Below are 25,433 nucleotides of genomic sequence, written 5' to 3'. Positions count from 1 at the left end.
ATTTCAGTCTAATTTTACCCCAGAAATCTGGCATAAAAGAAGATAAATTTTCTGGGCCCAGGGGTGCATCTAGCCTTTTTGCTGCCTTAGGCAAAAACGCATCCACAATGAAAGCTCTCAGAGGCAAGAGCTAGATTTAGGCGCAATGGGGTTTAAAAAGTTGCAAACACAATTTTTTTTTTACTTTTTTACACCAGAAAACTGTGATAGGGAGAAAGCTAAATCCCCTCCATGTGTTTCTCCTGGTATGTAATGATCATATATTCATCGGAGATAGAACATGTACTTCACCGATGTTTTTAAATTAAAAAAATTTTTTACTGCATGGGCAAACACAGGCAGTATTAAATGGCATAACCTGACTGCACCAGTCATAGAACCCAGTATAAATAAAACAACAACACAGCAAATATAGATCATTTTCCAAAAAGTGGGCATTGTGCACAGAGCTTGTGTGTAGCTGAACACTTTGTAAACCCAAAATTAAATAAACTGAATAAAACCAAAGGGAATCTGTCATTAGAGTCATCTGCCCTAACCTCGGGCAACAGGAAATCCCGCAGGCTGCCTGATTACAATGAGAACTGCAGTGTTTGAATAAAGAAGAGGTCATGGGGAGAAGTGCCTGCTGGGGGCATCTACTCAGGCTTCTCCCTGTCTGATTCAGCTTCATTCTAGTCAAATATAACAGATATACAGACAGAGAGATATAGACAGATGATAGATAGATAGATAGATAGATAGATAGATAGATACAAGTCCAAGATAGCAGTGCTTCCAGCAACAAGGTCCCAGATAGGTCCACATGAAGAATAAAGTCACAGCAGTCGAAAATTAGAAAATGCTATGGAAATGGTGCAATAAACACTTCACTATGCACGGTTACGTTTTTCTTTTTTAGACAGATAGATTTGAGGTAGATAGATAGATAGATATGAGATAGATAGATACATAGATATGAGGTAGATAGTCTGCCTTTTTCTTAACAACAGTGACCCCCTTTTGCGTAGGCTGTGACTGGCATTGCAGCTAAGTCCTACAATATTGTATTGATAAGGGGGTTCTCCCGCCTCTGCTCGCTGTCTCCAAACCCCCTTTATCAGTGACTGACAGCTGCTGTACATCTGTAGGTATGTGTAAGGTGCAGGTGGATGGGCAACAAATATACCGTATTTATTTTTGGTTGCGCTTCAAGGGGTTCTTTACCTTTTTCTTACTGTTGAGCTATTCTTTGTATAGGTAATCAGAATCTGATCGGCTGGGGTCTAACACCTGGGCCCCCCGACGATCAGCTGTTTGAGAAGGCAGCGGCGCTCACAGTAGCTCCTTGGCCTTCTCACTGTTTACCGCAGGCCAGTCACGTCACGATTATGTCACGTGGCCTGGGCTCAACTCAGCCCCATTCACTTCAATGTGACATATGACATAGTCATGACGTGACTGGCCTGCGGGAAACAACGAGAAGGCCGAGGCGCTACTGCGTCCGCCGCTGCCTTCTTCAACAGCTGATCAGCGGAGGTCCTGGGTGTCAGTTCTCTGCTGATCAGATGCTGATGACCTATACAAACTATACATCATCAGTAAGAAAAAAAAAAAGAAAAGAACCATTTTAACTTTATTTTTTGATTGATTAACGTTGACAACTGTGCAAGCTCTATGTAACTTATACATGCATTTAGAACAGTCTTTTTATGGCCCACAATTGCAATCAGGACAATATAATGCTTGAGCAGTCTCTGCACTCAGTAATCACTCTTGGTTGAGCTGAGGACAACTGCAGAACAATATTGTGCTAAAACTCTGGTTTCCTTTTAAAGAGATGTCTGTCCCAGGGGCTTCTAAGCAGAGTATACATATAGCTGGTTCCTATACCGTCCTGAACATTGTAGGCTTAGTTTAGGCCCAGGAGGGGAAGTTCTATTAGTGTGAGGTACCCATCTGCAGACGCCACCTTAACGTTGGTAGATGGGCTGGTAATTTAGTACCCCTGCCGTTGCAGGTAAATTTTTTCTATCAGCAATAATATTCCTTTATGAACTGTTAATAATGAGCGCTTCCTGTAAAGTTCGGGTTCGCTCATCCCTGCTCCCTTCAACTATAGTCCTCAGAACTTTAGTCTGTCTTCCAACATTGTCCCCTACACTCCATCCTCTCAAATTCACTTTATATCTGTACATAATCTGAAACATTGTACAAAACAAGCACTTTTTACCTTATGTGCCACCCCTACTTCCTTATAGACTGTAAGCTCTTGCGAGCAGGGTCCTCTAGTCATTTGAATTGTTAATTCATTTGTTACATTGTAATGCCTGATCCTGGATATGCATGTTTAATCTGATCGTAAAGTGTTGTGGATTATATTGGTGCTGTATAAAAATTATTATTATTACATAGAAATGGCAACCATCTGCTACTGGTCAACGGGATAATATGAGGTGGAAGAAGTGCTCCTCTGCTCCTTGTTGCATGCTATTTTCCAAATGTCACAATATTTTTTGCTGATAATAATACTGCCCCTAAACAGGACAGAGTAGTATGATCTTAGATCTGGATTAAAGGGGTTGCCTGAGATTTTGACATTGATGGCTTATTCTCGCGATAGGTCATCAATATGTGATAGGTGGAGGTCTGGCACCCTCTCTGATCAGCTGCTTGAAGAGGCCAGGACGCTCTAGTGGGTGCTGCTGAAACATACATTGTATAGTGGTTGTTTCCGATATTGCAGACTAGGTCACTTGAATGGGACTTGCATTGAGTCCCTGAGGAGCCGGTGCAGAGGATGGGAGTGGTAGCAGTGTCGGACTGGGGTACCTAGGGCCCACCAGTAAAATCTATTTTGGAGGCCCACCATATAGATACATTTGAATATAATAAATAATTTAACACGTTTTTATATGAACATAGGCTGGTTGAGATGCTTTGAATTGAATATATGTAAGCAGTGCAGAAAATATAATGTGTTATGTGCCACTTGTGCAAGGGGTGGGAGACTAGGGGCCCACCTTGCTCAGGGGCCCACCGGGGGATTCCCCTGTACCCCTGTGGGCCAGTCCGAGCCTGAGTGGTAGTGATCCTGATGAGGTGTTGTGTCACTCCCTCAGGCCATAGCTCCCTGGGGATTGCTGCAGTAAAAATGTAGTTTGAAGAATGAGGCTATAAGTGAACATATAATAGTCTCTTTTTACTAAGTTCAAAGTATAACTTCGAGTACATTTGATAGCAGCGGATTCAAACTGCAATTTCTACCAGTAAGGAAGTATGGAGGCAAGATGTATGGCTGCAACTTTTAACTTGTGAGCGTAGACGTCCACTATGAGGTATAGACTTTTAGCTTTAACTGGCCAAGTAGTAGTCTTAGGTGATGGGTGTCTGAACCATAGTCCATCACCTTACAGCAATGTCCATTTTGCAGCTTTTTAGCTGCTCACTTTGCTATATTGACTTTCAGATATGTTCTTGAAGCAGAATAAAGTTGATCTCTCTGGAGAATCTCCAGCAGAACCTCTGCAGTGTGCCTCCTCTGCTCTCTATGTCTGCACAGGAACTCACCCTCCTGGCAGGAAGCAGAACAGGCCCACTCACACCAAGAGGGGAGGAACAAGGTGGTTAGCCAACCAAGCTGGGCTGGGCCTAAGCATTGTGACAGATTAATGTGACATCACTGTCCCAGAAAGGGGCGTCAGTGGTCACCAGAGTGCAGTGGCCACTTCAAACAACAATTCTGCATGGGTTTCAGAAGTCTCACCCTTACCAATCAGATATTGATGACCTATTCTGAAGATAAGCCATCAATATCAAAATTTTAGATAACTACTTTAAAACCAATGCATTATTTCAACCTATTCTAAAGATGATATTTAAAAAATCTTTCAAAAATGTTGGCCATGTGGCACCATATAGTGAAGCAGATATAACTAGATTACAGAAATGTATTACCCCCTTCTACAGTCCTCTATCTTATATTAAAGATTATATCTGCTTTAATTGAATCAGAAATAAATAGGTTATTTTAAGTATCTTTTTGTGTAGGCTGTTATGCTGTATTTCAACTTGTGGTAGCTTATGAGTCGTCTATACAACCTAAATACTTCCTTAAGTATCCTTTATTATAATGCAGTATTTCATATTTATGAGGGTGTAATAAAAATATTCATATTCTGGCACAGGCACATTACATTTGTCTCCAAAATGTTCATCCTACTTTAAATCAAACACTTAAAATATGTAGAATTAAGAACATATAAAACCATTCAAAATAACTATTTCAGGCGTTTGGTAGCTGGTCTTCAGAATGTGGAGGTTGAACTTTTGCTGAACTGGAGCAAGGTGTGATATAAGCTGCGAACACATAGGCATTAAGGATTTTCTTTATAGGGAAAGCAATGTTGTGAATTACCCATTTGTTTAAGCCTCGAACAAAGTTTTTTAGTTTTTACATTTCATACCATATCACTATTAAAATGTTAAAAAAAATGTAAAAAATAAATAAATTATTTAAAAGAAATAACAGTTTTTATTTTAAATACACAGAAAATGCTATTAACACATTGACAAATTTTGATAATTAGATTTGAATTAAATTGTATATAAATTGTATGTATAATTTGTATAGTGTGTGAGCGATCTTCGTGCAGTTGTTTCGATACTTGTATCACATGATCGCTTAATATTTTTCCCTGTGGCTAGAAATGAGCGAATAGATTCTAATCAAATTCGACCGAATTTTCCAAAAGTTTGGGTCAAATCTGAATCAGAATTTTTGGCAGTTTTATATGGGCCTGTAACAGCTACTGCTGTACGCCGCTGTTCCCCCGCGCTCAGTGGTGACCTGTGGTCAGTGCTTCCCATTTCACTGCTGCAGTCGTGGGCTTTGTTTCTGTAGGTGGTATTGCTTTTTAGGATTCCGCTCCACAGCTTCAACTCAGCCCTGGACACAGCATGAGATCGGCTGGTTTCGTAGCTTAGCCCTCTTCCCAGATGCCTCAGTTTTTTGGGTTCCTGATACTCTCGTGTGCTCCTGATTTATACTTCGTTCCTGGACTCTGCTTATCATCTGATCCTTGCCTGCTTGCCTTGTCTCTCCTGTTGCCAATCCGGAATGGCCGACCTGTTCCTGTGCCGTCTGCCCTGATCTTTTCCCTGTCTGACTACATATCTGCCTCATCCTTCGGTGATGCACTGTTGCTCCTGGTAACAACCCCGTCTGCCTGACTATGCCTGTACTTCTGGTACCTACCCAGGTATCTCCTAGTCCGCCTGGACCAGCTGCCCAGGGCCGGCCTTAGGTGTTCAGGCGCCCTGTGCGAGCTAACCTTGTGGCGCCCCCCCCCCCCGTAGTAGTAGATGTCACCTGCAGTACTATGTAACACCACAAATAACACATAGCTCTCTGAATACAGATAACACAGTGATGGCTCTCTGATTTCTGAAAATGTAGTAGTGTTGTTACCTCCGGTCCTATGTAAAAACACAGATAACACTAGTGCTGATAATGTGGTAGTGTTACCTGCAGTCCTATGTAAAACCACAGATAACACTAGTGCTGAATAATGTGGTAGTGTTACCTGCAGTCCTATGTAAAACCACAGATAACACTAGTGTAGATCATGTGGAAGTGTTACCTTAGTGTGCCTCCCTGTGTCTATCGCACGGACTCCATGCTGGCGCTGACTCCTCTTTCTTCTTCTTCTTCTTGCCTCGCACAGAACATCCTGATGCAGCTGCGCCAAGACATAGGAACACTGTGGGCATGGTGACACACAGGGACAGACACACACAGGGACGGACAGTCACACACACACACAGGGACGGACACACACAGGGACGGACAGTCACACACACACACACACACAGGGACGGACACACACAGGGACGGACACACACACACACACATACAATAAATATGATCACACACGGCTCCTGCCTGTCTGCTTTGGTATAGCTGGGCTATGCCAGGCTTTAGCAGAGTGGGCACAGGACAGTGGACACAGGGCACGATATTTATGCGAGCACAGCTGAGCAAGTGCAGGGCAAGGGCCCACATACACATCGCTCCTCCTGCCTGTCATACCACCCCCCCCACCGGGCATTTTGGGGGGCATTAGGGGTTGGATGATGCGGAGTGTGCACATAGCCACCAATCAACCCCCCCCCCCTCCTAAAGGTAACTGATGTGCTGGGGGGAGGGGAATATGATTGGCGGCACACTCAATATCAGCAGCGAGGAGTTAATGTCCAACCCTTAATGGCCCCCAAAATCCCTGGGGGGGGGGGGTTGATGTAGTAGCAGGAAAGAAAGCACACACTGTCCCCCTGTCCTCTATGAGCCCCTCCCCCCCCCCAATGGCACATTTCTCCCCTCCATGGGCCAGTGGCAGTAGCAGCACATCTCTCCTTCTGTTGCCCCCCCCCCCCCATTTCTCCCACTCCATCATAGGCCAGTGGCAGATGAGTTGTTATCTTTGTACTACCAAATACCTGTAAGGCTGTAACTTATGTTGGAACTTGGCTCAGCCTCAGGCTGTGTCGTGGGCCTTCCCTGGCAGAGACTGAGTCTGCTGTGGCTGCTGGCTGGCGCTCGTGGGCTCGCTCCTTCTTCTCTCTGGGGACCTGGGGGCGGAGCTCAGTGGCAACGTCAAAAGAGAAGGAAGACGTGCCTGTGCGGCAGCTGCGGCGTGCTCCAGCAGCCACTGGTCTGCTCTCTTAAAGAGACAGGCAGGCCAGGCAGCAGAGCGGAGCTCAGAGCGGCCGCAGGCCCCGCCCCCTCCTCACTCTTTCCAATAGTCTGTGCGCTTTTCAGCGCTGTTAGTCAGCCGGCGGCCGCAACAAAGTAGTGAGTAGACTTAGTTAGTTTGCGGCGGGCTGTCGGCCGCCCGGCGCCCCTGTTGCTATGGCGCCCTGTGTGGCCGCACAGCCCGCACACCCCAAAGGCCGGCCCTGCAGCTGCCATTGACTCAGGGATTGCTCTGGAGTAGCCCCTGGCAACTACCCTAACGGCTCAAGTCTATCCTCACTATCTGAGGCTCTAGTGAAAACGCAGTAGTTCCTTAGACCCGCCCCTCCAGAGTATAGCCAGTCAGTGGCACAGTGGGTTCACACCCGCTGATCCGTGACAGGGCGAAGTTCTCAAAATGCCATCAGCCATTTTTACGATCAGGAAACACGAGGAAGGGGGATCACATTGTATATTAAAAGCAAAAAAAATATTCTGACTAACCTAAAAAATTGTAGTTTGTTTTCTGAGAGGCTGTATGTTACCACTGGCAGCCATGCATTTACCCATGGCTGTATATGTCATTGTCTCTTTAAGGCTACTTTCACTTGCGTTTGTAATTCCAGAATTGAGATCCAGCAGAGGATCCCAATACCGGAATTAAATGGTTCCATTTTAATTTTGCACATCAGGATGCATCCATTCCGTTAGGATGCAGTTGTGTGAAATCAAAACGGAAAAAAACGGATTTGTCACTAAATACATTGAAGTTAATGGGTGACGGATCCAGTTTTATAGGATCCTAAAAAACTGGATACATCACCATTGACTTAGGGTGGGTTCACACTAGCGTTAGGGATTCCGTTATGGCTTTCCGTTATAACATGGTTATAACGGAAAATAACGGAGTCCATAAGACAGAAGGACGGATCCGTTCTTCCGCCCATAGACTTGTATTATGACGGAATGCAAAACTGAAGCCTTTAAAAGGCATTCCATTTGCTTTCCGTCCTAATACAAGTCGATGGGAATCAAAACGGATCCGTCTTGCATATCGGGACCCAGGCTGATCCGTTATGCTTTCCCATAGACTTCTATTAGGACGGAAAGCAAACGGAATGCCTTTTAAAGGCTTCTGTTTTGCATTCTGTCTGGGCATTCCGTTATTTTCCATTATAGCGATGTTACAACGGAAAGCCATAACGGAATCCCTAATGCTAGTGTGAACCCACCCTTGCATTGTTTTCAGTGCAAGATAGTTTTTTTTTTCCAGTTTTTATGACCGAACACAAATCACAGCCTGCAGCGGTTTTGTGTCCGGTCATAAAACGGAATGCTGCAAGAACGGAAGGCATCTCCTGATGCATCCTGAACGGATCTATTTCCATTCAGAATGCATGGGAACAAAACGGAAGCGTTTTTTTTTTCGGTATTGAGATCAGATCTTTATACCGGAAAACAGCAACGCAAGTGTGAAAGTAGCCTAAGTTTACAAATGCTGGATCGGCTTGAAATAAGTTGCATACAGTCCTATGAGAACCCAGAATGCCACCCACAACTCTTCAGGGCAATTGGAGAACTTTCGATTAATGCCAAATTTATTTGGATCTTAATCAAATCGTCCAACCGATTTGGCTGAATGCAATCGGAATCAAATTTAAGGAAAGTTGTTCATTGCTACCTGTGCCATATCGATTTCAGCTAGGTTAGATAAGGTTCTGTTTAAACTTAAGAAAATAAAAATAAAACATTGAAAGGCATGAAAAATACACCTATTGCTTTACGCATTTTTAGGGTTTTTTGCATGCATTTTTAGTCTTGTTTTAAACGTAGGTATTGTGGGGATTCGCTCTGGTAGTTAGGATAAGCGCAGTACAGAGGCAAAATACAAGTTTGTATTTCAAACTTCAGTGTTTATTCACACATGATGCCAAAAACTAAACGTCCCTTTTGCAGTGTTGGTGTTACTTCACACCCAATGGCAAGTTAATATAACAAAAGTCATCCTGGTGGCAGTTCTGCCTTAGAAAGTTCAAATACAGGCTTTAGACGGCCTGTTCCCCTGACACACTGTCAGACGGAGGTAATCCTCTCCACCTGGAAGTGCTGGCTGGTTTTATGCCTGGCCTGGAACGTGGGGAGTAGTCACCCACCCAGCACTTTGACTATTCCCAGTAAGAGCTGTCCTGGATCAGCTATTACAGCCATGCTAAGTACCAAGGTGTCAAACAGCAACTGCTGCTGACACATAAAAACCAGCTCTTACTCCACCGAGGCCAGGAACCTTGGTGACACGTACCTATCATCCACGATGATTCCATGTACCTTCTTACAGTATACTCTAGTTTTTATTCAGTATTTGGAACAAAGGCAATAAGGACAGTACAAATAAAAAGCATTGACAAAATAAAAAAAAATGAAGTACAGATCATGAACAAGTATCCACACAAGTACAATTGGAGTTGAAACAAACATTATAAACCATGTGATGGCATAAAAGCAAAGCTACATAGTCAAATCTGTATCCAGTCTCTTTAGTCTTGTTTTAAAGTGCTTTTCAGGCATATCTAAAGTTATATTTAAAATCCCATGGATAAAAGGCCAGAAAAAATTGCCATACCTTCAGCAGGACACATCGACTGGTGTGTAGCCCTTTAAACAAACACTGTTGCTCTTTTTTCGACCTGCGTTGAGATGTCTAAAAGGGCACTGACTTTCCTAAATGGTGTCGATTTATTTTGACAGCCTTCTTGCTTATCCTAAAATCATGTTTCTCTACAAAATCACACAATGCATAAATCGCCAGTCTAAAAAACGTCTTTCCCATGCGATTTAATAGAATGATTTATCTCATTTTGTCATTCAAGTATACTTCTGCAACTCACGTGGAATTCACATTCAAGAGGCTGGTGACCAACACAATAGTCTGAAGATTCATTAGCATTAATAATGGAATAATCATTCTAAATAATAAAATGATTCCCATTAGCTTTAATAAATGTCAACCACTGATTTGTGTTCCTGTAGCTGCTGGTGACATCCAGTGGTCAGACTGGTTAATATCTGTCACATACAGGACTGCTAATCAGCATTTACTGTCCTCTAGATGTTACATATGTGTATATCACATACTGTAAATAAATGTGTAAATATGTACATAAATATATATCAATAAAAAACAAAAAACTGTATACATTTTTTTTTTTTTACAATGCTAGAACCAGTAACAGAAAAACATTGGATCCAGCACCAGAGTATTTTTGGGTTGTTCGTTCCTTTATTTTCAGTGAAAAAATATATGCAGCATCAATACCATCCTCTGATATCAACCAATGTCTACACGTTTCGAACCGCGCGGTTCTTACTCATGACTTGCATATATTTTTTCACTGAAAATAAAGGAACGAACAACTCAAAAATACTCCGGTGCTGGATCCAACGTTTTTCTGTTACTGGTTCTAGCATTGTTAGAAAGAGATTGTCATGTACTAGATTATGTATGATTTTCATTTTTTACATTATTCATGGGATAATCTCTTTAAAACAGGACTTCACATGTGCACAAAACATGAGGATCGCATAGCAATTAATCCTCCTGTCGTTATACCTCTCAATTGAAAGGATGACATTAGCCCTTAGGAGATTTAAAGAGCTTCTATCTGTAGGATCAACTCTATTACACCAGGCATACAGCCTAATAGGGTTGATCCTGTCAATGAAATGATAACTGTCCTGTAAAAATTAGATATGATTTTTGAAAATGTTGGGTTCAATGCACAGGAGCCCATGCATTCATCTTCTACGCAAGACAGGTATCATTGCAAAAGGATCAACCCTATCAGGCAGTATCCTGCAGTTGCTCCTGCTGACAGGTGCTCTTTAAGGTGTATCATTGAGATGAAGGGATGGCACGGTGTTTAAGACTGCATCTGCAAGGAGTTTCTATGTGCTCTCCATGCTGTCTGGGTTTCCTTAGGACACTTTGGCTTCAGTCCACAGCACATAAACATAGCAGTAGGCTAAATGTCTTCCTATCAAATGAGTTTTAATATATCTCAGAGTACCATAGGGAAAATTCCACAGCAAGCCTAACAGGACAGTGTACGTTATATATACATGACCTGTATAGCTCTGTGCAATATCTCAGCAATATCATGCATCAGCTTTCTGCAACCTGTGGTTCTCCAGCTGATACAAAACTACAACTCCCAGCATGCCCTAGCATCACTGATATTTATACAGTATTAGTAGCCCTATAAGACATACTCCCCCCTCCCCCCCCCCCCCCAAAAAAAGTGGGGGGAAAATGTCAGAGCATCTTATAGGGTGAATACTAATGAGCGCTTTCATTATGGAAGGGCTCATAAGTACTGCAGGAATGGGGAGCAGTGAATATAGCGCTCCTTGTGCCGGCTCTGTACTCGCCACTCCCCGGTCTTCTTCTACCATGCCACACGTTGCACCCTGCACACAAAGTGAGGAAGTCAGCGAGCTCTGTGCCCTTGCGCTGTGTGACGTTGGGTCACAGCACGACAAGGAAGAGTGCTGGATCTCAGGAGCGGCAGCAGTGGCGTTTGGAGCAGGAGAGGTAAGTTGATTATATATTTTTTTTTGTCTGATCTGAGGTCTGATTAGTATTGGCAGTCTGATCTGAGGTCTGATTGAGGGTCTGAGCTGAGGTCTAATTAACATTGGGGTCTGATCGGAGGTCTGATTGAGGGTCTGAACTGAGGTCTAACTAACTTTGGGGGTCTGAGATAAGGTCTCATTAACATTGGGGGTCTGATCTGATGTCTGATTGAGGGTCTGAGCTTAGAGCTAAATAACATTGGGAGTTTGATCTGAGGTATGACTGAGGGTCTGAGCTGAGGTCTCATTATCATTGGGGGTTTGATCTGAGGTCTGATTGAGGGTCTGAGCTGAGGTCTAATTAACAATAGAGATCTGATCTGAGGTCCAATTGAGGGTCTGAGCTGAGGTCTAACAATGGGAGTCTGATCTGAGGTCTGATTGAGGGTCTGAGCTGAGGTCTAATTAACAATGGAGGTCTGATCTCAGGTCCAATTGAGGGTCTGAGCTGAGGTCTAATTAACAATGGGAGTCTGATCTGAGGTCTGATTAACATTGGAGGTCTGAGCTGAGGTCTGATAAAAAAACATGTTTTTCTTATTTTCTATTCCAAAAACCTAGGTGTGTCTTATAGGCAGGTGCATCTTATACGGCGAGAAATATGATACATGGCCACAACAGGACTTCACCCAATGAAAGTTGTCTCTCACCGTGCATCCGGTATGAACAATACTATCTAACAAAACGACTCGCCATCAGACACAAAGGAGCAGGATATTAGCTGAACATATGTTTATTGTCCACTACAAAAAAAAAATTGTAGATGTGATCCACATGGAAGCAATGTGATTTCATTCATTTCATGTTCACATGCTGGAGAATAAACACTTTGTTCTCAGTGTCTTCCATTACCCGACCATAAAATGACAGATAAAACAGAACAGAGCAATGAAGCTGGAAGGTGAAACCGATCATTGGCCTGGATGTGCGTCCGTCACAACTCATTTCATATGCACCATTACGGTATATTTATGTACTATAAACACCAGCGTCCTGTTTGTAGCAGTCATACATCTACAGTGCTCCTCAGAACCACCGGATAGTTTACACCAAGCCTATTGTCTTTCTTTTCTTTTTCTGTTCTAATTAATGTTAGCATTTATGTTGCAACCTGAAATTCTCATCAAATGTACATAAAAAAAAAAAAACATAATAAATGACAAAGGATTTACAACCGGTAAATGACAAATGAATTCCAACTGTATTACAGGATGGTGCCTCTCTCGGGGTATCTGCAGATATCTGGATAATGTTTGTCCAATAGATATGGTGTTTTACTTCCAGAACATGTTCCAAGGATTTTTGTGGGAACAGCTCTCGGAAAGGTTTTCCAGTCAAATATATAGTTGTTTGCATACATCTGCGGTCACGTAAATCATGTTATCCTGCAAATAGGGCTGGCAACTGGTGGCTGAAATATAAGTACTGCTGTGCTACAAAAACGCTGACGAATAGTGTTTGGTGGATAATATAGTTTTGTAGATTGTACACTCTACGCTGAAGGGCTATAGATACAGCGTTATGTGCATCTTTTATTCAACTACCCTATCTTAAGTCCATTACCCTTTACAAGGTATATATGTCACAGTGGTAAGTTACAAGCTGGTTAGAGTATGTGCAATCTGATAAACAGTCCGAGGTCAGGGAGGGCAGCTCCGGGTCAGAACAGAGATCAGGCAGAGGTCAGGGATGGCAGTAAAGGGTCAAGTTCGGAAAACAGGCAGAAGTTGGTACCTGAGCAGAGAACCATAAAACAGCACACCTTTTCTGTAAACTTGCAAATTAGAAGCTATTACTCAATCATATTTCTACAGGGGAAGGTGCCTTAAGTACCCCAAGGTGGCCAGCCATTGGCTGGTGAAGATCAGGGTGTGTGCTGGCCCTGTAAAAATTCTAGGGGACATACATGTGGGCAGAATGAGAGAGGCCTACCCCGCAAGTATAAGGCCACAGCCAGACTCATTCAGAAGGAGAAGAGTGCAGAAGGCATGTCACCGGGGACTGGAGCACTGGAGCGGGGCAGGCAGAGTAGCGGTGGCCACAAGCCCCTGATGTAACAGTTAGAAGTTTGGAATCCCAAGTATAAAATGTCATTTAAGTATAGTTGTTGTGAACTTATTGCATCCAAGTCCTTCTTAGGGTTGGTTCACAGGGGGGTCTAAGTCACAGATTCTGTCAAGAAAAGACCCAACAAAAAAGTTTTGCATGCAGAATAGTGAGCTTTGGATGCTACATACAAAGTTGCTTCGCTCAAAAATTCGGATTAATACTGTACGGAGATCCCTCTCCGTACAGTATTAAAATGTATGGGCTCCGATGAGCCAAAGTTAGTTATTCGCAAAGTCACGAGGTACCAGTCGGAACCGAAGCTGAGTTTGGTTTCAAGTTTTAAAATGGTTTTCCACTTTAAAGAAATAAATAACCAAAGTTATTCAACGAAGTCACGACTTCGCGAATATCTAACTTCTGCTAATCAGAGCCCATACATTTTAATACTGTACGTAGACGGATCTCCGTACAGTATCAATCCGACGTTATGAACGAGGCAACTTTGAATGTAACATCTGAAGCTCGCTTAGCTCATCGCTAATGCAGAACTATTTTGTCAGGTAAAAAAAAATTGATCCCAAATGGAAACTGAACGGACTCCATTATAGTCAATGGGATCTGTACAGCTCCATTCATCTTAGTTATTAATCCGCACTTCCATTAGTTTCATTGTTCTGCTCCTCTAACACAGCAGAACATCAAAAATTTATAGCTGGATTGGGAACTCACCCTTATGGACACATTTTTAGCTCTGTATACTGCACCAGGGTCAGAGGATCGTCCAGAGGGGCCCATGTAATGAGCCCCATCAGAAGACAACCAAATTTGAAGTTAATTTGGAGCCCATTCCTTACTGAAGAGGAGACAAAGGGTACTGACAATTGGTGGTCCCCCAGGTAGGGTCCAATTTGTGGATTTAAAGTGAATGTGTCATCAGAATATGACCTATTGTTTAAATTAGGTTTTTATATTAAACATATTATGTCACTATCTATAGTTTTTAAAACAAATTCTGAAATCCTGCAGTTTTCATTCTGGCTTCCGGGCCTAAAATATGTCAAGACTTCCTGTTGTTTGAGAGCAGCCCCATGGGCCATAGACACAGTGGACATGAGCTGACCTCATTGACTTAAATGGGAGATTTTTCTAGGGCCTAGGCATGCTCTGTGACCTGTGCAAAGGTCAGGAGCGAGCTGATAAGCTGTAATATTACCTATTGTGAATGGTTGATCCTCTGATATCTATATACGTAGGTGATATCTGTAGTTGTAATCGTGCCTGTGATGATAATGAACTAACTACTTAAAAAGTACCTGTACAGAAAAGGAAATCATGATCAATTATTAGGCCTAGTGGCCAGTTCAAAAATTGCACGAGTATGTATATTTTTTTTAAATATAAAAAAGAAACAAGGAAAATTACTAAATAAACTCACCAAAAAATAAGAATGTATTTTAAAAAATAGGCAATTTTCTGGTAATATATTTCCCTTCAGGAAAAAATTTAAAGTTCTTTTACATTTTCTATCAAGTTTCCCAGTATAAATAAAAACACTAGAGATTGATATGGTGTGGAACAGGGGGACAATTAAAGGGATAACTGACTGTGTATCCATTATACTAAAATTCATGGACCAGATCAGAGCCTTCACCTTCTGAATCTACAGCATTTAGCGTCAACAGAGCTTGTTCCCTTCCCCATGCTACCAGTAACATGTGATTCACAGATAATCTAGTACAATGTTTTCATGAAGTGACCTGTGTGCACAGTTTAGGATGCGGATATTGGCAGACAGACTCAGACTGGCCCATAGGGGTACAGGTGAATCCCCCGGTGGGCCCCTAGTCTCCCACCCCCTGCACAAGTGGCACATAACACAGTAGACTTACTGCACTACATACATATATTAATTGTACAGCACCTTAAAAAGCCTATGTTCATATAAAAAACTGGATAGATTATTAAAGAATCTCCCCAGTTTATTATTATAGACACGATCAGAGCTGAGATGACTTCTAGGTATAGAGGAAAGTTACCAGTGTCCTTTTCTCCCCAGGACCTACCTTCTCAAAGTTGCTGCAGGGACCCCCATATTCAAACATCTGGTAGCATCTTGCTGCTGTGTGAGCAGGTAATATTTAAATGTATCAGTACGGTGGGCCCCCAAAATAAATTTTACTGGTGGGCCCTAGGTACCCCAGTCCAACACTGTCTGCAGAGGCTCTCTACAGATCGATTATTCACCAAGGAACTGTGGGTATGCGTCTTTAGAGACTAGTGTTGATCATGAATATTCGAATTGCAATTTTTTATCGCGAATATCGGCACTTTGAGAATTCGCGAATATTTAGAATATAGTGATATATATTCGCAATTACGAATATTCAAGATTTTTTTTTTAATCAGTACACATGATCCCTCCCTGCTTCTATCTTGTGGGCCAATGAAAAGGCTGCAATATCTTTGACTTTCATAATGCGAATTTTTATTGCGAATTTTTCAATTGCCGATTTCCACAATCAAGAAAATAATGACTGGAGATAAAGAATTCGCAAATATATGGCGAATATTCGCCCAAATATTCGCAAAATATCACGAATTCGAATATTGCCCCTGCCACTCATCACTATTAGAGACATCTCCTGCAAGTGGGTGACACACAAACTCTTAAATCAAAGCACAGCTCTCCAAATGTGCATGTTTCAATGTTGCTTTGTTCCAGGTGTTAGCAAAACATAAAATTTGTGATATTTCAAATAATTACATTAATTCTCCTTGACCTGTCCTCTGCCTTTGACACTGTTGACCACTCCCTTCTGTTACGAACTCTCTCATCTCTTGGCATCACTGACCTGGCCCTCTCCTGGATCACATCATACCTCACTGACCGGACATTTAGCGTCTCCCACTCTCACACGACCTCCTCGTCTCATTCCCTCTCTGTTGTTGTCCCGCAAGGACCCCTGCTCTTCTCTATCTACACTTTTGGCCTAGGACAGCTCATAGAGTCCCATGGCTTTCAGTATCACTTTTATGTGGACAACACACAAATCTACCTCTCTGGTCCAGACATCACCACCTTACTATCCAGAATCCCACAATGCCTATCTTCCATATCCTCCTTCTTCTCCTCTAGCTTTCTAAAACTTAACATGGATAAAACAGAATTTATCATTTTTCCCCCATCTTGCTCAACCCGCCCAATAGACCTATCTATCACGATCAATGGCGCACACTCTCCCCGGTCAACCAAGTTCACTGCCTTGGAGTGACCTTGGATTCTGCCCTCTCCTTCCGACCGCATATCCAAGCCCTTTCCACCACCTGCCGCCTCCATCTCAAAAACAGCTCCCGCATCCGTGTTTTCATTAACTTTGAGTCTGCAAAAATGCTTGTACATGCCCTCATCATCTCCCACCTAGACTACTGCAACATTCTCCTCTGTAGCCTTCCATCTAGCACTCTCTCACCCCTCCAATCTATCCTCAACTCTGCTGCCAGACTAATCCACCTCTCACCCTGTTACTCCTCTGCCTCTCCCCTCTGCCAATCCCTTCCCTGGTTCCCTATTGCCCAGCAAATTTAGTTCAAAATACTAACAAATACATACAGGGAGTGCAGAATTATTAGGCAAATGAGTATTTTGACCACATCATCCTCTTTATGCATGTTGTCTTACTCCAAGCTGTATAGGCTCGAAAGCCTACTACCAATTAAGCATATTAGGTGATGTGCATCTCTGTAATGAGAAGGGGTGTGGTCTAATGACATCAACACCCTATATCAGAATTATTAGGCAACTTCCTTTCCTTTGGCAAAATGGGTCAAAAGAAGGACTTGACAGGCTCAGAGAAGTCAAAAATAGTGAGATATCTTGAGGGGTGCAGCACTCTTAAAATTGCAAAGCTTCTGAAGCGTGATCATCGAATAATCAAGCGTTTCATTCAAAATAGTCAACAGGGTCGCAAGAAGCGTGTGGAAAAACCAAGGCGCAAAATAACTGCCCATGAACTGAGAAAAGTCAAGCGTGCAGCTGCCAAGATGCCACTTGCCACCAGTTTGGCCATATTTCAGAGCTGCAACATCACTGGAGTGCCCAAAAGCACAAGGTGTGCAATACTCAGAGACATGGCCAAGGTAAGAAAGGCTGAAAGACGACCACCACTGAACAAGACACACAAGCTGAAACGTCAAGACTGGGCCAAGAAATATCTCAAGACTGATTTTTCTAAGGTTTTATGGACTGATGAAATGAGAGTGAGTCTTGATGGGCCAGATGGATGGGCCCGTGGCTGGATTGGTAAAGGGCAGAGAGCTCCAGTCCGACTCAGACGCCAGCAAGGTGGAGGTGGAGTACTGGTTTGGGCTGGTATCATCAAAGATGAGCTTGTGGGGCCTTTTCGGGTTGAGGATGGAGTCAAGCTCAACTCCCAGTCCTACTGCCAGTTTCTGGAAGACACCTTCTTCAAGCAGTGGTACAGGAAGAAGTCTGCATCCTTCAAGAAAAACATGATTTTCATGCAGGACAATGCTCCATCACACGCGTCCAAGTACTCCACAGCGTGGCTGGCAAGAAAGGGTATAAAAGAAGAAAATCTAATGACATGGCCTCCTTGTTCACCTGATCTGAACCCCATTGAGAACCTGTGGTCCATCATCAAATGTGAGATTTACAAGGAGGGAAAACAGTACACCTCTCTGAACAGTGTCTGGGAGGCTGTGGTTGCTGCTGCACGCAATGTTGATGGTGAACAGATCAAAACACTGACAGAATCCATGGATGGCAGGCTTTTGAGTGTCCTTGCAAAGAAAGGTGGCTATATTGGTCACTGATTTGTTTTTGTTTTGTTTTTGAATGTCAGAAATGTATATTTGTGAATGTTGAGATGTTATATTGGTTTCACTAGTAAAAATAAATAATTGAAATGGGTATATATTTGTTTTTTGTTAAGTTGCCTAATAATTATGCACAGTAATAGTCACCTGCACACACAGATATCCCCCTAAAATAGCTAAAACTAAAAACAAACTAAAAACTACTTCCAAAAATATTCAGCTTTGATATTAATGAGTTTTTTGGGTTCATTGAGAACATGGTTGTTGTTCAATAATAAAATTAATCCTCAAAAATACAACTTGCCTAATAATTCTGCACTCCCTGTACAAGGCCATCCACAACCTGTCCTTTCCCTACATCTCTGAGTTACTTTCCAGATACATCCCCACACGCAATGTCCGATCCTCACAAGACCTCCTTCTCTCCTCTTATCACCTCCCACAATCGCCTCCAAGATTTCTCCCGTGCATCCCCCTTACTCTGGAACTCTGTACCCCAACATATCAGACTCTCACCTACAGTGGAATCCTTCAAACAAAACCTGAAAACTCACCTCTTCAGACAAGCCTACAACCAGTGACCCTACTGCCTCTATACCACCACAAGCAACTTCACCCGCACCTACTGTGTCCTTCTACCATACCTTGTAGATTGTAAGCCCTCACGGGCAGGGCCATCTCTCCTTCTGTACAAGTTTGTAACTCATCTTGTTCATATAGATTTTAACATTTTGGGGTCAATACAAGTCTACAAGTATTACACTGATCTGGAGCACCTCACCACCTCTGATACAGTGACTCTACAGTACGCTGTACATATGATAAGCGATGCACATACATAATACAGACAATTGTGCTACTATGGAGGGGTGAAGTCACTGTATCAGAGGTGGTGAGGTGCTTCAGATCAGTGTCATACCAGACTTGTATTGACCAAAAATTGTCAAAATCTATATGGTGCGCTAAAGCTGGCATAAAGTAACACATTAAAGGTGTTGGCATGTCTGGGGAATTGATGGCAAAGTCTGATAGATGCGGGTCCCACCTCTGGGACCTGCTTCTATCTAGAGAAGGGGGGCCTGAAGTGAAGGAGAGCACATTGCGCATGTGTAGCCGGTGTTCTACTTATCGCTATGGGAATTCCAAAAATAGTCGAGCGAGCGCTTAAAGGGAGTCTGTCACCTGATTTTCACTTATTAAGCTTCTGGCAGTGTTCTGCTGTACTCCAAAATAACATTCTAATCATACCTTTATTAGCTTTTGTGTCTGTTGCATGCAGCAAAAAACGATCTTTATTTGATATGCAGATTAGGGCCGGGGGGGGGGGGGGGGCTGGGTTGTTCTCCATCCAGCATTTGCCCAAGCCCTCCTGTTTTAAATGTACATAGCTCCTCCTCTCTCCTCTCAAATGCTATTCTTCTCTCCCTATAATGTTCTTCATCCCTCTCCGTAAAAAACACTGTCCGGTGCCTGCACATTACAAAAAATGCTGGTGTTTCACAGCTATTTATGGTCCCGCAGACCAACCAGAAGAATAGAAGTAACTTTGGAGATCAGCTTCTCAGCTTGAAATGCGCATGCACTGTCAAGTTGAGCATCACAGACCGACCGTAAGAAGAAAAGTAACTGTGGAGATCGGCTTCTAAGCTCCTCTTCATCTTCCAGTAGGCCTATGGTGTGCTGCTTGACAGCAGGAGCAGACTGGGAACTTAAAGTGGCCCTGGAAAAAAAAACTAAAAGTGGCCCCATGTGGTAGGCAGGTCCAAATTGACAGAAGGTGGGGCGATACAAGTAGGCAGGGCCAACAGAAGTAGGCGGTGCCTGCAGTACTGTAGTACAACACAAAATACCACCCCGAATGAAATACCACGAAGCAGCAATAAATACTGCTGCCTTCACAACTGTATTCAACCCAGGAGGGTGATACAGTTGAGTTTAGGAGGTGTGGGGGATTAGCTCTTTTTCGAGGGTCATTTTCACAATTATCTCCACAACAGCCGGATTGCAGGTCCAAATGTGAGGTTTATTCTCATAGCAACAAAACATAAAATAACACCTTGCCCGTCTGGGCTCTAACTAAACAGGAAATATCTCTACCTCACTTGAAGCTCCATTCACACATTGCACACATGCGGCTTTTCCAACCATTGTTACGATTAAGAACAGTTGTTCGAAACGCGTAAACAATGGTCGTATGGTGGATGGATTGTCCTTGTCTGATGTATTGAAGCAACAATAAAAAACGACGCATCTTAAAAGCGAGTGCTGGAACCTCTCTTTTTTTTCTGAAATTATGCAATGAGGTCTTACCTGTTTGTTCTGTGCACACGAGGTGCTGGGATATAAGTGAGCTGGAAACAACACACCACGGATAGGATTGCTCCACTCTGTGCTCACAATATTTATCAACCCTTCTGCCTTTTTTTTATTTTTCCTCCAGGGGGCGCTATTTCGCCGACCACATCCTGCAACGGAAAAGGCATGTCATCATCATCACCTATTTCCCAAGACATCACGTTTTCATTTAGCATTTTATCAGCACCATTGTTTCTAACGGTTACTTCATTTAAAGGGCTAGAAACCGCTGCTGCAGTTTCACCACTAGCTGCAGAAGTGTTTCCCCGCTTCACCTCATGTACGAGCTCCTTAACATCAAGTTCACATCTTTTACAAAAATCCACATTATCATCTTGACACTTTCACTTTGAATCTAATCTGCACCCTGGTTATGTGCCGCTCCTTCACATTATCATTTGAGGGGACAGGTACAGGTTCTGCAGGGGTTTTGTCACTTTCTGCAGAAGTGTCTCCATTACTCAAAACCTCCTAGCACAGGCATGTCCAAACTGCGGCCCTCCAGCTGTTGCAAAACTACAACTCCCAGCATGCCCTAATAGCTGTAAGCTACCCAGGCATGCTGGGAGTTGTAGTTTTGCAACAGCTGGAGGGCCGCAGTTTGGACATGACTGTCCTAGCATAAGGGAAACTTACGGCCCACCATTCCCTCATGTATGAGCGTATTTGTAACATCAGGTTCACATGTCCCAGTTCTCACCGGAGATTCTCCCTCAGTGAGAACCACCTGATAGTTTGTATTATCCACATAACTGTCCTGAACATTTAACATTCTATCAGTCTCTGCTGCGGCTATCATGCTACCTCTTACCCGGGCTAGCATAGTATCTCTGACTTTCACCACCCCAAATCTATGTCCTGTTCAGACACTGCGTTTTTCCCAATGTCATTCATTCGCCTCAGCGATTTTTTTAGTCACTGACCAAGCCGGTTTCCACTGCGGCCGGTTCACGGTCACTGGATCTGCCACAAAACTATTAACAGGAACAGTTTTACCGCCTGACATCATGGATTCAGGAGACAACGATATTCCCAGGACATCTCTACCAAGATCACCAGCCTTCTCTTGGTTCCTGGTATCCCGAACACCGGCAGACTCCTTACTGCAACCGTTGCCACCGGAAACAACATGCCTGGAGTCCCGACTTTTCTTGGACAGTCACTCCAGCCGCACCCTTTTGGACTCTGTTCACAGTTGCAGGTAATATAGGAACTCCGGAAAACCGCACTGTTCTCCATCTTGTCTTCCCGATGACATACATCGGCAGCCGAACTCTTGTGCATAAGCGCTGTTAGTCACAGCGAAGGGGCAGGGAAGAAAGGCATCATCAGAAACACGCTGCTCGCTACACGCAGGCACTGCTGGCGGCTTGGGATGGTTTTGGGAGGTGACAGGTTCCCTTTAAAGCGCTGTTCACACACGGCAACAACATGTGGCTTTTCCAGGCTCTCAGGTAGTAGCAAGTCCAGTACCTTTGGGGTTATGGGTCTAGTAGTCCTGCCAACTCTGACCTTGCGACTGTCCTTTCCCAGACCTCACGGAGTCCCTTTTGGGTCGGAAAAAAAACAAAGTTCAGGCTAACACCCAGCCCCTTGACCCCTCAGCCAGCCCGGCTGAAACCACCCTTCCAGAGCCTCCAGAAGGCCTCTGTTGCACCAAGACTCTCTCTCCTTGACTGACGGTCTGGGCTGGGCTCTTATCCCAGACTGATTGTGTCACCTGGTGCTGCCTCAGAACTGATGACTGATGGGGAAGACACAGAAACTTCTGTCATGAATCTCCCCTAGCAGCTATGAGGCCTGTCACTGCCTCTCATAGGGTACCTGTCGATTTTGGCCATATGCATAAGTACCTGATGCTCCCAGGATTAATTGATGCTGAGAGCATTAGATCACTGTGAGGAGCGATTAGGCTGCATCGGTCCAACAGAAAATTTTTCTATAGGGTCTATGGCCAGCTGGGGCAGATTGGCCATAGACCCCACAGGGAAATTTGCCGGTGGGCCGATGCCCCAGGGGGCCACCCAAGTCCTCCTTTCTGCCGCTGACTGGTTTCATAATGAGCTCTCAACAGTAATCAATGCTCAGGTTATCATGTTCCCGGCTAGCATCCGCACATGCGCTCCTAACTGTTGTGGTCCGCACCTCCTAAGCCCCCTGCTCCATAGACAACTGGAGGAGGAGGACAGAATATGTAAGCTATTGATGGCCACCACAGAGGGCCAGCTTTTGGGGCAGAATATTGTCATATACTGTGTTATTTGGTTATGCTGGGATGGCATTTTGCACTATGGTACACTACTTGTGTTGCCTCGCCTTCTGTTTATTTGGACCTGCCTACAAAATGGAGCCACTTTTATTAATTTTTTTCAAGGGCCACTTTAAGTTCCCAGTCCGCCCCTGCTTGATGCTGCAATTTCTCGCGCATAAAAATAAGCCTTATAACAGCCATGTCAGTGAAAAAAAAAAAGGTTATGGCTGCTTATAACATGGAAAAACTAGAAAAAAATAGCTGGTCATTAAGGTGTAATATGAAAAATGTCACAAATAAAACCAAAAAGTGGTAAATCTCTACTGCAAGACTTTTAGAAGCCAGAATTCTAGAGCACAGGGCTTGATAAATTCCCTCCATTGTTCCAAATAACTTTTTATTCCGTTGATTTATTCTGATATAATTGTTGACTTGAAAATGGGACAGCAATCCAACCATTTGATTGCAATAAAAACGTTCTCCTCATCATCATTCTGCAGAACTCAGGACTGATTGTAGACGCATGCAAATGTTAAATTAGCGATCATAAGTTGGTCTCATACCAAGATTCATTCAAGTGTATCACTCTGTACTTCGGTGATTTACCAGCAATTCCTATCCAAGGGAATGAATCAAGAGTCCACTGACAAAACTATGAGGTGTCTGTGATAGGGAGAACAGATAAGGACTGGCTTAGAAGCGGATTATTTACAGTATACATCCCATAGGTTTTGAAAGAGCGCTGTAAATTTAAGTGTTATTCCTTTACCTTGTCTCCTAAGGTTATGTACCCATATAAGAACACTTCACGTACTTCCGACTTTACTTACTTTTTTCATTTGCTGTCATCTCTTTCTGCTTTTTTCCACCACAGATTTTACCCTTTGCAATGCCTATGGGGAAATCTATATCAATTCCACGACAAAATGAAAAAATAATTTTATAGAGAATTTAAGGAATAATATTTTTCCAATTTTCAACACATATGAGGCTGGATAAAAGAATAACCCCATGTAAAACACTAGCATCCACATATCTATAAGCTTTAATGGAATTCAGCAGATGCACTGCAATGTATAACAAGTTTTAGTGAATTAGCTTCTATTGTAGCCAAAGTAGAGCTGTATAATGGGCCCAGTTATACCAGAGGGCCAAATGACCATATGGAATTTATTTATGAAGGAATTCATTTGCAAGACATGCATAAATCATATATTTACTTAACCTGGGGGTAAAATGCCCATGCCTCAGGGTTATGGAACTGTTCCTATAATTTGTTAGAAAATTTACATTTCAGCCGAGGTGGACAATGTAAATGTGTCTGGTCCGTCATTTACCCAGAACCTTTCGGGCTGCTTTAGGCCGGCCTTATTTCCTTAGTATGTATGCGTCTGGTCTGCTCCGCTAAGAGGTCACTGCATTCTGAGAAGGATTATTAGAAATAGTTTAGCAGTCTACAATCCAGAAGCCATATTTATACTACAGGCAAAAATATATTTAAGGATCTGAAAGATTTTGGAATGATTATAGTTACATAGTTATATAGTTAATACGGTTGAAAAAAGAAAGTCCATTAAGTTCAACCAGGGTGGGGACGCGAATCCCAAAAGGAAGTGAGACTCAGATTTCTACACATTTTCATAAGCATTAATGTCATTTACTTTTAAGAATTCATCTAAACCCTTTTTAAAACTGTCCACTGTTCCTGCTATGACCATGTCTTGAGGAAGTCTATTCCACAAATTCACCGTTCTTACAGTAAAGAAGCTTTTACGCTTATGGAGACTGAACTTGTACTTCTCCAGTCGGAGGCAGTGCGCCCTTGTCTTTTGAGGGCATTTTACATGGAACAGTTTTTCACCATATTTTTTGTATGTTCCATTTATATATTTGTATAGGTCAATCATGTCCACCCTTAGACGTCTCTTCTCAAGACTAAATAAATTCAATTATTTTAATCTTTCTTCATAACTAAGTCTCTCCATGCCCCTTATCAGTTTAGTCGCTCTCCTCTGTACTTTTTCCAGCTGCAGTGCGTCCTTTCTATGGACTGGTGCCCAGAACTGAACTGCATATTCCAGATGAGGCCGCACCAATGCTTTGTAAAGTGGTAATATTACATCCCTGCCCCGCGAGTCCATGCCTCGTTTAATGCATGATAATATCCTGGTGGCCTTAGAAGCAGCTGATGGACATTGTATGCTGTAATTTAATCTACCATCTACAAGGACAGCCAAATCCTTCTCTGTAAGTGACGTGATTGATTATACATCTTATAGCATCTTAAGGGAATACTTAAAGGGGTATTTCTGTTTAGATTTTTATAATGTATTTGTTTATATAATAGAAAATCATTTAATTTTCTAATATATATGTATTTAAAATTCTGTATACATACCTTTCTTATATCAGGCAGCTGACCCTTATATGCAGTAGAATGGTATAGCCCATGTATCAGTCCTTTTTAAGGTATTCATGGCCTTACTGAAACATGGCATCAGTCATGTGACACTCTTCACATCAAATAATGTCACGGATGATGGGGTGTGGGTGGAAAACTCCACACCGAGCACAGGAGGAAAGGGGACAGGAACTAGGCCT

The sequence above is a fragment of the Bufo gargarizans genome, chromosome 7 (genome assembly GCF_014858855.1).
Source record: "Bufo gargarizans isolate SCDJY-AF-19 chromosome 7, ASM1485885v1, whole genome shotgun sequence".
Lineage (NCBI taxonomy): Eukaryota > Metazoa > Chordata > Amphibia > Anura > Bufonidae > Bufo > Bufo gargarizans.
This window is presented reverse-complemented; position numbering follows the sequence as displayed.